The following is an 11,480-nucleotide window of genomic DNA, read 5'->3' as shown; positions in this document are numbered from 1 at the left end:
CGTTTATTATCAACAACTACGATTTGTTATACCTATACTTTTGTTAAGACCATGTAACATCTTTTTCAGTACAGATGGCGTTTTTTTTACGCACTAGTGCGAGAAGTGGTTCATTATATGCCAGGTCGAAACTTCAGAGGCTCATCTGTACTGAAAAACGTCGTACGATACACGTGCGAAAAGGAAATTCGTAACTCGTGTCGATTTAAAACACTCCCTTCGGTCGTGTTTTAATTTATCGCCACTCGTTTCGAACTTCCTTTTTTAAGCACTTGTATCGTAATGTACTATTTCAGTACAGATGGTGTTTTTTTACGCACTAGTGCGAGAAGTGGTTCATTATATAACAGGTCGAAACTTCGGAAGCTCATCTGTACTGAAAAACGTCGTACGATACACGTGCAAAAAGGAAATTCGTAACTCGTGTCGATTTAAAACACTCCCTTCGGTCGTGTTTTAATTTATCGCCACTCGTTTCGAACTTCCTTTTTTACGCACTTGTATCGTCGAAACTTCGGAGGGCCACCTGTACTGAAAAACGTCGTACGATACACACGCACTTGTATCGTAATGTACTATTATTATAATATCATGGATGCAATATATTAATATAATTTTATGAAAACGAACATCTTACCAAAACCGGTAAATATAGAGTTGGTACTGCAGAACTCAATAATCGTCTACGCTGTCTGGCCATTGACTGGAAATTATCTGCGGTGAAGTGCCTTGAGCAAAGCACACTCGTATTACACGGATACCAGGATTCTCCGCGGCGTGTGGCGTCAATCCATTTTGTTTTAACTGCAGGATTTTTTGGAAATCTGAAAGACCATCAACCATATTATACTAATTCTACCTGACCAAAACTAAACTTATTAATGGTTTAGATGCAATAGCAAAAACTATTTTCATGAGCACTACTCAGTGACGTTGTTTTTGTATTGATTATTTTAATTTAAAATAAAATTCAAAATAAACTTTTTCTTTTTCCCTCTTTCATCGAATCTGTAACTAAACTATGCACTTCTAGTTAAATTACCATATTACCAAATATTTTAAACTAATAAATAAAATTACAGATTCTACAGATTTTAGATAATTATTCTCAATTACAAATTAATCAGCTTTCTTTTATATTGCATAAAATGGTACCATAATTATGGTACGAACGGTAGTACGAAGTTCCCGCAACAGACATAAACAAACATGGCCCCATCCCTAGTCATTTACGTGAAAGGGATAGCACATCGCATTCTTGATGAAAAGGGATGGACATACTTCGGCGCCGCCCAGTACAACCATATGCCGGTATAAAATGAACTCCGCGGATAATAAACAATATTCAAGCAAAATAATGAATTTGACTTACCTGTGGAATGTTATTCCATGTTTTTTAAATGAGGAAGTGTTAGAAGACTTCCCACACCACTTAATGCTGCAAGAGACCATTGTTTGCAACTAAATTTAATTATTTTAGATTATTTTCCGAACGGACATGGACACTGTTAGCGGGTCGTATACTCGGGCGCTACTGACCGGTGTCGCGCGCGTTCAAACTTATTATGCCTGATTTTTCATACGCTTGGTGACCGCGAGAGGGCCGGACTAGTTGGGTGGTCTGTGATGGGTGGATGTCGATTGATGCACGAACTGGCAACGTCGCCCAAGGGCGCCAAACTTGCTCAGCGAGTTCGGCAAACGTATTTGTATGAAAACTTGCGTCGCTTCGTGAGAGCACTTTCATACTAGCCCATGGTCGCGACAAAAGTCACTTCGAAAAGTCGCCCGTGCCGTGGGCGCACCCTCTAACTGTGCACAGTGCCGTGTGTTAGCTATTTAAGGGGCTCCCCATGGTTTTCATCGATTTTTGACAACTTTTGAGTAGAAACTCCTAAATTTGCACTACAGATAGAATTATAAGACCAACGGCCATCGGTTCTTCAATCTTTTATCTCTATTCGTAAGAAGAGTATTTGGAGAAAAAAAACCTTGCTCATTTTTTAATGGAGAAATTTGATTTTAGCGAAGATTGTTACATACATGAAATCGACATGTATGGATTGGAATTCGTAGTATCGTTATCGTTAAATTACTTTATTATTTTGCAATGTTTGGTGTAAATGTAAAAGTAGGGTTACCAAAAAAAGACAAAATATTATTATATTTTTTAATATTTATTACGTTTTATTTTTAAACTAAATTATAAATATTAGATTAAAATTTAGATATTATCTTATAAGTAATTCCAACAGTGAACAACATGGTAAAACGTAGCAGTTACGTAACAATAGTAATATTAATATACCTCGTTTTATTTAGCATTAGAGAGAACGTAAAAGTTTGAAGCACGAGGTCTTTTATATGAGGCACTTTTTGCCACAACTGTCACAATCTAAATATATAAAAGAAGAAGCTGACTGACTGACTGACTGGCTGACATATCAACGCACAGCCGAAACCGCTGGTCCTAAGAGATTTCAAATTTGGCACGTAGGTTCCTTATAAAGTGTAGAGGAGCACTAAGAAAGGATTTTCGAAAATTCACCTCCTAAGGGGGTCAAATGGGGGTTCAAAGTTTGTATGGGGAAACAAGATCAGTTTGACTATTTTATTCGAAACTTCACAGCTAGGAAGATTCCTTAAGACATATGACTGAATGAATACATGTTCCAGGTTTTTTGAAAATTTAACCCCTAAAAGGATGAAAAGGGGGTGATAAGATAAAGTCAAAAAATCGATATGGGTATCGTTTTTATGGTTCGCCGGGTCGCTGATCACGATAAATACAACGTTTTTAAAATTTAACGAGGCGAAAGTGAAATACCTTCTCCCCTGTTGTGGTGCAATGGGGTTTCAATATTAAAAAAATATATAAAAGAAGATATTGACTGACTGACTGACATATCAACACACAGCCGAAACCGCTGGTCCTAGAGATTTCAAATTTGCCACGTAGGTTCCTTATATAGTGTAGAGGAGCACTAAGAAAGGATTTTCCAAAATTCACCTCCTAAGGAGGTCAAATGGGGGTTCAAAGTTTGTATGGGCCGATGGGCAAACAAGATTAGTTTGACTATTTTATTCGAAACTTCACAGGAAGATTCCTTAAAACATATGACTGAATAAGTGTTTCAGGTTTTTGAAAATTTAACCCCCAAAAGGGTGAAAAGGGGGTGATAAAGTCAAAAAATCAATATGGGTATCGTTTTTATGGTTTATCGGGTCGCTGATCATGATCACGATAAATACAAAGTTTTTAAAATCTAACGAGGTGGAAGTGAAACACCTTCTCCCCTGTTGTGGTGAAATTGGGTTTAAATATCAAAAAAATATATAAAAGAAGATATTGACTGACTGATTGACATATCAACACACAGCCGAAACGCTGGTCCTAGAGATTTCAAATTTGGCACATAGGTTCCTTATATATGGCGTAGAGGAGCACTAAGAAAGGATTTTTAAAAATTCTCCGCTTAAAAGGGTGAAATGGGGGTTCAAAGTTTGTATGGGGAAACAAGATTAGTTTGACTATTTTATTCGAAACTGCACAGGAGGATTCCTATACATATGACTAAATACATGTTTCAGGTTGTATGAAAATTTGACCCCTAATGGGGTGCAAAGGGGTAAAGTCAAAAACACAATATGGGTATCGTCGTTTTTATGGTTTATCGGGTCGCTGACCATGATAAATACGATTTTAAAATCTAATGAGGTGGAAAATAAATTTTCTCCCCTGTTGTTGTGCAATGGGGTTAGAATATCCAAAATAGCCATAAGTATAGCTTTACCTTTTATCTTTACTTCTGGTTCAAGAGATTTCAAATTGACACGAAAGTTCCTTAAAGGAGCACTAAGAAAGGATTTTTCAAAGTTCACCTCCTAGCATGATAATTTGACAAGGGCAAGGACAGGGACTAGGGAATGCTCCCGGGAATTCCCGGTACCAAAAGTACCGGGAAATCTCAGGATTTTTGAACTCTTTGGGTATCGGTACTGATGTTATAAAATCCCGGTTCTTCGGTACTTTTCGGTACTGAAAAATGGACAAAGATTACAAACTAAAACGCATTTAATCACTTCAAAAATTTGAACGTAAACGACGGAATATCCATTGAATGCTGTACAAATGTAATGAAAATATGTACTTAATTTCAAACGCGTTAGACTCGTCCCGCTCGCTATTCATCGGCTACGATCGGGACCTCGGCGTCGGTTATACTTAGAGGGTAAACTAAACTAACTTTGCTAATATTAGAATTAGTTGAGGTCTGTAATGATTTCTTGCACATGTCCAGGTTTCGAAAGTATGCTTAGAACACAGTCTGGTATACTATAATTTTGGTCCTAATAGGCGACCGGAATAAAATTCTAACAATAGCCACCAAATTCTGCAAAACCCTTTACTCCGAATATCCCACACACCCACAGCCTGTGCCTGATTTAGAAGAAAGCTTCCAACATCAACATCGCATTTGTCGATTACTCTAATAAAGCTTTCGACAGTCTTCATCACAATTCCATTTTCACAGCTTTACGCAATCAAGATATAGATCACAGTTATAATACATTCAGCTCATAACCACCATTTATCAAAATAGTACAGCCGCCATAAAACTACAGTCCTCAGGTTCCTCATTTTCTATTCAAAGGAGTCAAGCATGCAAGGAGATCCGTTATCGCCAAAACTGGTTACCAGCACACTTGAACAAGTCATCCAGAAGCTTATGCCAAGTTGGGAAGATCGAGGCCTTATCGTCGGGAATAGAAGGCTAATCTTCGATTTGCCGACGACATTGTTCTGTTCACCTCAACTGCCTCCGAACTACGATCAATGCTTCAAGACCTCAGCGATGCAAGCCTCGAGGTTGAACTTCAGATGAACATGTCGAAGACCAAGTTCATGACCAATAATAGCACCGCATGTAGGATTGAGATATGCAACAAAGTCAACTAATCCCTCTGTTTTTAGGGTTCCGTAGTCAACTAGGAACCCTTATAGTTTCGCCATGTCTGTCTGTCCGTCCGTCCGTCCGTCCGCGGATAATCTCAGTAACCGTTAGCACTAGAAAGCTGAAATTTGGTACCAATATGTATTTCAATCACGCCAACAAAGTGCAAAAATAAAAAATGGAAAAAAATGTTTTATTAGGGTACCCCCCCTACATGTAAAGTGGGGGCTGATATTTTTTTTCATTCCAACCCCAACGTGTGATATATTGTTGGATAGGTATTTAAAAATGAATAAGGGTTTACTAAGATCGTTTTTTGATAATATTAATATTTTCGGAAATAATCGCTCCTAAAGGAAAAAAAAGTGCGTCCCCCCCTCTAACTTTTGAACCATATGTTTAAAAAATATGAAAAAAATCACAAAAGTAGAACTTTATAAAGACTTTTTAGGAAAATTGTTTTGAACTTTATAGGTTCAGTAGTTTTTGAGAAAAATACGGAAAACTATCCGTAGTTTTCCGTATTTTTCTCAAAAACTACTGAACCTATAAAGTACACCCTACACTGAGCGTGGCCCGACACGCTCTTGGCCGGTTTTTTCCTTAGTTATACTTCCGTGTTTTTCCATTCCATAAGGTGAAATACCCCATAATGGACGGTGATGCCATTATGGACAAAAAACACAAATCCTTAAAAATAACCTGGTTAAGTGGGACCTGGATAAGTGAGAAACCTCTTTAGCTGGGACCCAAGGTGCGGTCCCGACATTTTCGCACCGATTTGCCTCTGTTAGTGAGACAAAACAGACCTCTATAACTGAGACTAGCCTTTTCGATTTTTTTAGTCACATTTCCCCCTATTAGTGAGACAGAGTGTGTATTTTACCTCTGTTACTGAGACTATATTTGAAATGTATACTCACTTAATTGTTTGTTAAGAATTTTATAGAAATTTACCTCTGTATCTGAGATACAGTCAATCTATGACCTCTGTAACTTGAACTTTATTGCAAATCTATTTCCATATTTTTAATAATTCTAAGCCCATCTGTATATTAGCGATTGATTCTTTGTGTTTAGGTGAGTTTAAGGGTTTTCTTGGTTATTTCAAGTAATTAAAACTAAAATTTCAATTTGTAACATAAAAAATATAAAAAATATATAACTTTCATAATATAACATTTCTATGACACAATGACATTAAAATCTTATATATTATTTAAAGACAAGGCTTATTTGCCTTTTCTTTTAGCTTGCAACTAATAATAACTATATGAAAAACACCTTATCACTTCTATAACTGACACATCCCCCTATTCTGGCCTCTATTAGTGATACCCTCTGTAAGTGAGACAAACTTTATATTATACCTATCTAACTGAGACCCTGAATAAGTGGAATACCTCTTTAAGTGAGATAAATTTTGTCGTCCCTTGAAGTCTCACTTATCCAGGTTTCACTGTCTCTAAAATTAGTTTCTAAAAACTGACAGCTATGTACCATAAACTAGAGTTGTAGAGCTGTTTCATTTTGAAGTTTCAATGAATTCGGTTATTTCTGAAGGATTTGGCGACAAGATAAATTTCATCAGTTTACTGAAAAAAATATCAAGACGAATTCTTAGTAATGTTGCTAAGAGAGTTGAGTTCATGTATAAAATAATAAAAAAAAAATACTCGGTATAAACTTGAATGCATTTAACTTACTGCATTAAGCATGAGATAAGGTATAAAACATACTAGTTTGTTGCTCCAAAGATATAAAGAAATCGCGTTATTTCGCGAGTGTCCATTACTGGAACCGAAAAACTGCCTACCTCCTATGATGGACAAGGAACAATTTACAAAACCAAAATTTACAAGAAACAATCCTATGTTAAAATAACTCAAACTAATATAATATAACTCAAAATAATAGACTCATTGAGTATCAGTTGGCTTTAAAAGTAAAATTTTAAACTTATTTCACTGTCCATAATGGGGGATCCATTACTGGAGAACTGCCGTCCATAATTAGAGAAAAAATACCTATTTTTAATTTGTTAACTATGAAGAAACCAATAGGAGTATTATAGGAGTATTCTGCAATACGCTTGAAATGTAAAAGAATGATAGAACATTCAAGATTTAACACGCTTAGCGGTAGAACAATTTTCTCTTTAAAAATGTTTTTCTTGGTGACTCAAAAACCGATTCGAAAAATCGGAAATATTTATCTACATTACATCATTCAGAGAATTCGGTGTCGTCGGTCTTGAATAATTGGAGCACGTTGCGGCACGCAACGCGGCCTAAATAAAACCAATTAAATGAATTAATATTGTCTTCGGTTACCGCGATAGTTACTCATGAATTAAAACTATGGAAACGGATTAAATCGCGTATAACGAATTTAAAATTCATCCCGACGTTTCGAACACTTTACAGTGTAAGTTATACATGAATTATTGTTACTGGATACAAGGCATCAGATAAATTCATATAATTACTATGTTATATTAAATTTATTTTTAACAAGCAGAAACGTCTGCTAACGATTCTAAACATTTTTTATATTAAAGGAAAAAATGGAAAAATTTACGCTTCCGGCGGGATGGTCCAAGAGCTGGCAGGATTTTGGAGTAGGTCCTTGAGGCAACCTGGAAAGGTACTCAGATGCTTCTCTGATCATAGCCAACATCAGGTCTGCAAGTCTGGCAGCTGGGGAGCGGGGCTTTATCGAGCTATGAATTTTTGAAGATTTAATTTTTTGAGGCCCAAAAAAGGTGTTTGAGGCAACCTGGAATTATTAAAAAGTGAAAATAGAGTTCCTCAGAAGTCGCATAGTATTTATGCCAGATCATTTGGCCGGGTCCTTCACCGTGCCAGAACGGTACAAAGTGGTAAAAAAAAAAATTCCAAAAAAGGTTCTTGAGGCAGTCTGTCATTTTTACCAGTGAAAGATGAGGGTCTAAATAGCCATGGAAAAATAATGCCATGACATGAGGTGGGGTCCGTACCCTGCCATTCGATCTTGAAAGTAAATTTTTTAGTTTTTCATAAATAACTCGTAAACGGTGGCCCGTAGAAAAAAAATATGTTAAACAGAAAATATCTACATAAAATTTCCTACAAGAAAGATTATGTACGTTTTTTCGATAGGATCAATATATAAATGGATAATTTAGTAAGAAAGTTTTTTTTAATCGATTACATGCTCCGTTTTTTGTCAATACCTCGTAAACGGTGGCCCACAGCAAAAAATTATGTTAAACAGAAAATATCTACATAAAATTTCCTATAAGAAAGGTTATATAAGTTTTTTCGCTAGGGTCAATTTTTTAGATGGAAAGTATTTTTAAATAGATATTTGGGCCGTTTTTTGTTGATAACTCAAAAACGGTGGCTCACAGCCAAAAATAATGTTAGACAGAATTAATCTACATAATATTTCCTACAAGAAAGGTTCTATAAGATTTTTCGCTAGGATCAATATTTTAGTTGGAAAGTATTTTTAAATAGATTTCATGGGCAGTTTTTTGTTGATAACTCGAAATCGGTGGATCATAGCCAAAAATAATGTAATACAGAATTAATCTACATAATATTTCCCACAAGAAAGGTTTTTTAACATTTTTCGCTAGAATCAATATTTTAGAAAGTATTTTTAAATAGATTTCATGTGCCGTTTTTTGTTAATAACTCGAAATCGGTGGCTCACAGCCAAAACTAATGTTACACAGAATTAATCTTCATAATATTTCCTACAAGAAAGGTTATGTACGTTTTTTCGATAGGATCAATATATAAATGGATAATTTAGTAAGAAAGTTTTTTTTAATCGATTACATGCTCCGTTTTTCGTCAATACCTCGTAAACGGTGGCCCACAGCAAAAAAATATGTGAAACAGAAAATATCTACATAAAATTTCCTATAAGAAAGGTTATATAAGTTTTTTCGCTAGGATCAATTTTTTAGTAGGAAAGTATTTTTAAATAGATATTTGGGCCGTTTTTGTTGATAACTCAAAAACGGTGGCTCACAGCCGAAAATAATGTTAGACAGAATTAATCTACATAACATTTTGGACACGAAAGGTACTATAAGATTTTTCGCTAGGATCAATATTTTAGTTGGAAAGTATTTTTAAATAGATTTCATGGGCCGTTTTTTGTAAATACCTCGTAAACGGTGGCCCACAGCTAAATAAAATGTTCACGAGAAAAAATCTACATAAGATTTCCTACAAGAAAGGTTCTATACGTTTTTTCGCTAGAATCAATATTTTAGTTGGAAAGTATTTTTAAATAAATTACATGGGCCGCTTTTTGCTGATAACTCAAAAACGGTGGCTCACAGCCAAAAATAATGTTATACAGAATTAATCTACATAATATTTCCTACAAGAAAGGTTCTATAAGATTTTTCGCTAGGAGCAATATTATAGGTGGAAATTATTTTTAAATAGATTTCATGGGCCGTGTTTGTAAATACCTCGTAAACGGTGGCCCACAGCTAAATAAAATGTCCACGAGAAAAAATCTACACAAAATTTCCTATAAGAAAAGGTTACTGCAGTTATAGGTTACTACAGTTTAAATCCACATCCACATCACTTTTGTCTGAACTCATTTTGAAATTTGAAAAGCATAGGTATTTGATAAATCCGAGCAAATATAGGTATAATTTTTTAAATTTCCGCGCTTTAACTTTTTTTGAAATCTTTTTGAGGCAAAGTTTTAACCGGTGACATTTACCGCATTAATAGTTTGGCAAAAAAAAGTAGAAATTAATAGGGGCGCCACAGTCTATGTAAACCGTTTTGCGAGGGGCGACCGTCGCGCGGCCGTCGCCATCGCGTCTCATCGCATCGTCTACTTCCATATCGATAAGGTTTGATTTCGTATGCGTCGCATCTCCGTCGCGCGACCATCGCGCGACCGTCGCCCCCGAAAGCCATGGCGTGAGCATTTCTTTTTTTTGCCACTTTTATGAAGTGTGATATTTTTTAAAAAAATATGCTATTTCTAATCAGAATTACTAGCTTTTTCAATCTTAGTAGTTAAAAAAATTGTCCCATGCAATTTTTTCTTATTTTGTTACCATTTTCCGTACATGTTGTATAGGGTAACAAAAGAGGAAAGTAACAAAAATGTATGGAAATTCTGGGACACTTTTTGTCTCCCAGTGAGATTGAAAGTACCCGTGATTCTGAGTACAATTGACCTAAAATTTCCTAAAACAATCAAAATTTTTTTGTTGTCAAAAAAAAAAGAAATGCTCGCGTAAGGTCTGCAATGTACAGTCAACTACAAAGAGATGTGTCCATGTTAGTCTTACAAAAGTAAATTTTCATTTGCATTAATGAATTACCCTTGGTTCGTGACATTTCTAGTAGCCATCAAACCTTACATTATCATCGACTCGTTTAATATGCAGCAATGATGTATCCCCCACTACCTTTCCTCTTAATTTACACATACAAAACTTTTTTGTTACCTATCTCTGTGTATTGACAAATAAAGGTAAACTCCTAATGTTAAAAAGAAATGTATCCAATATATTTAAATTCAGAACAGAATCCAAACAAATGATCTTCAAAAATACAAAAATTTCTTCTTTACGTAGTTTGTTAAGAGACAACAGGAGCGAAAATGCTAAAATGGAAATGTCCCCCTTTCGAATAGGGAATATTTGTTAAATATACTCTTGTTATTTATTAACTAGGTTTATAGAAAACAATCGAGGTGCCACTCTCGACTATTTCGTCCTCTAAAACTTAATCAATCGGAACCAAATTTGAAAATCTGATTTTTTTTTAATACTACGTCGGTAGCAAACAAGCATACGGTCCGCCTGATGTAAAGCGGTCACCGTAACCTAACCTTGCAATTGGACATATGCTTGCCAAAATGTCTTCGACAGAAAGGTAATATACGAATTGTCGACGCAGGCGGTATTGAATAAGTCTAAGGAGGGACTTGCCTCCTTATGTGTGTTCTATCGCCTGTAAATGTTCTGAAGAACTGTTTGACGACAGCGGCCACTTTTCATCATCGCACCGCTCGCCATCGACAGGGCGCTCATCCACACACCTTGCAACCTAAATGGTCGCGCACCGTGCGGTTTCAGAGGAATTTCCTCCCACGAATGAATGAGCTCCCTGTCGAGGTATTCCCGATGAACTACAGTATGGGGTTTTCAAAAAAGGAGTGTACAAGTTTCTAATGGGTCGGCAACGCGCACGTGAACCCCTTGAGTTGCGGGCGTCCATAGGTTAACCGCTTTCCATCAGGCGGGCCGTATACCTGTTTGCCACCGACGTGGTATAAAAAAAAAAAGGTATGTCCTATATGTATAATTTTTTTCTTACATGTCAACAAGAAGTTCTACTTTAGGATAATATTATTTAAGAATTACAATAAAGGCAGGAATCAAAGGAAAAATACATAATTTAAAACCTCTTTTTATCGAAAAAATGGGGAAGATACGGAAGGTTATTTATCCACCATTTCAAATAAATCTTAAAATGTCAAACTATGATT

The sequence above is a fragment of the Leguminivora glycinivorella genome, chromosome 24 (assembly GCF_023078275.1).
Source record: "Leguminivora glycinivorella isolate SPB_JAAS2020 chromosome 24, LegGlyc_1.1, whole genome shotgun sequence".
Lineage (NCBI taxonomy): Eukaryota > Metazoa > Arthropoda > Insecta > Lepidoptera > Tortricidae > Leguminivora > Leguminivora glycinivorella.
This window is presented reverse-complemented; position numbering follows the sequence as displayed.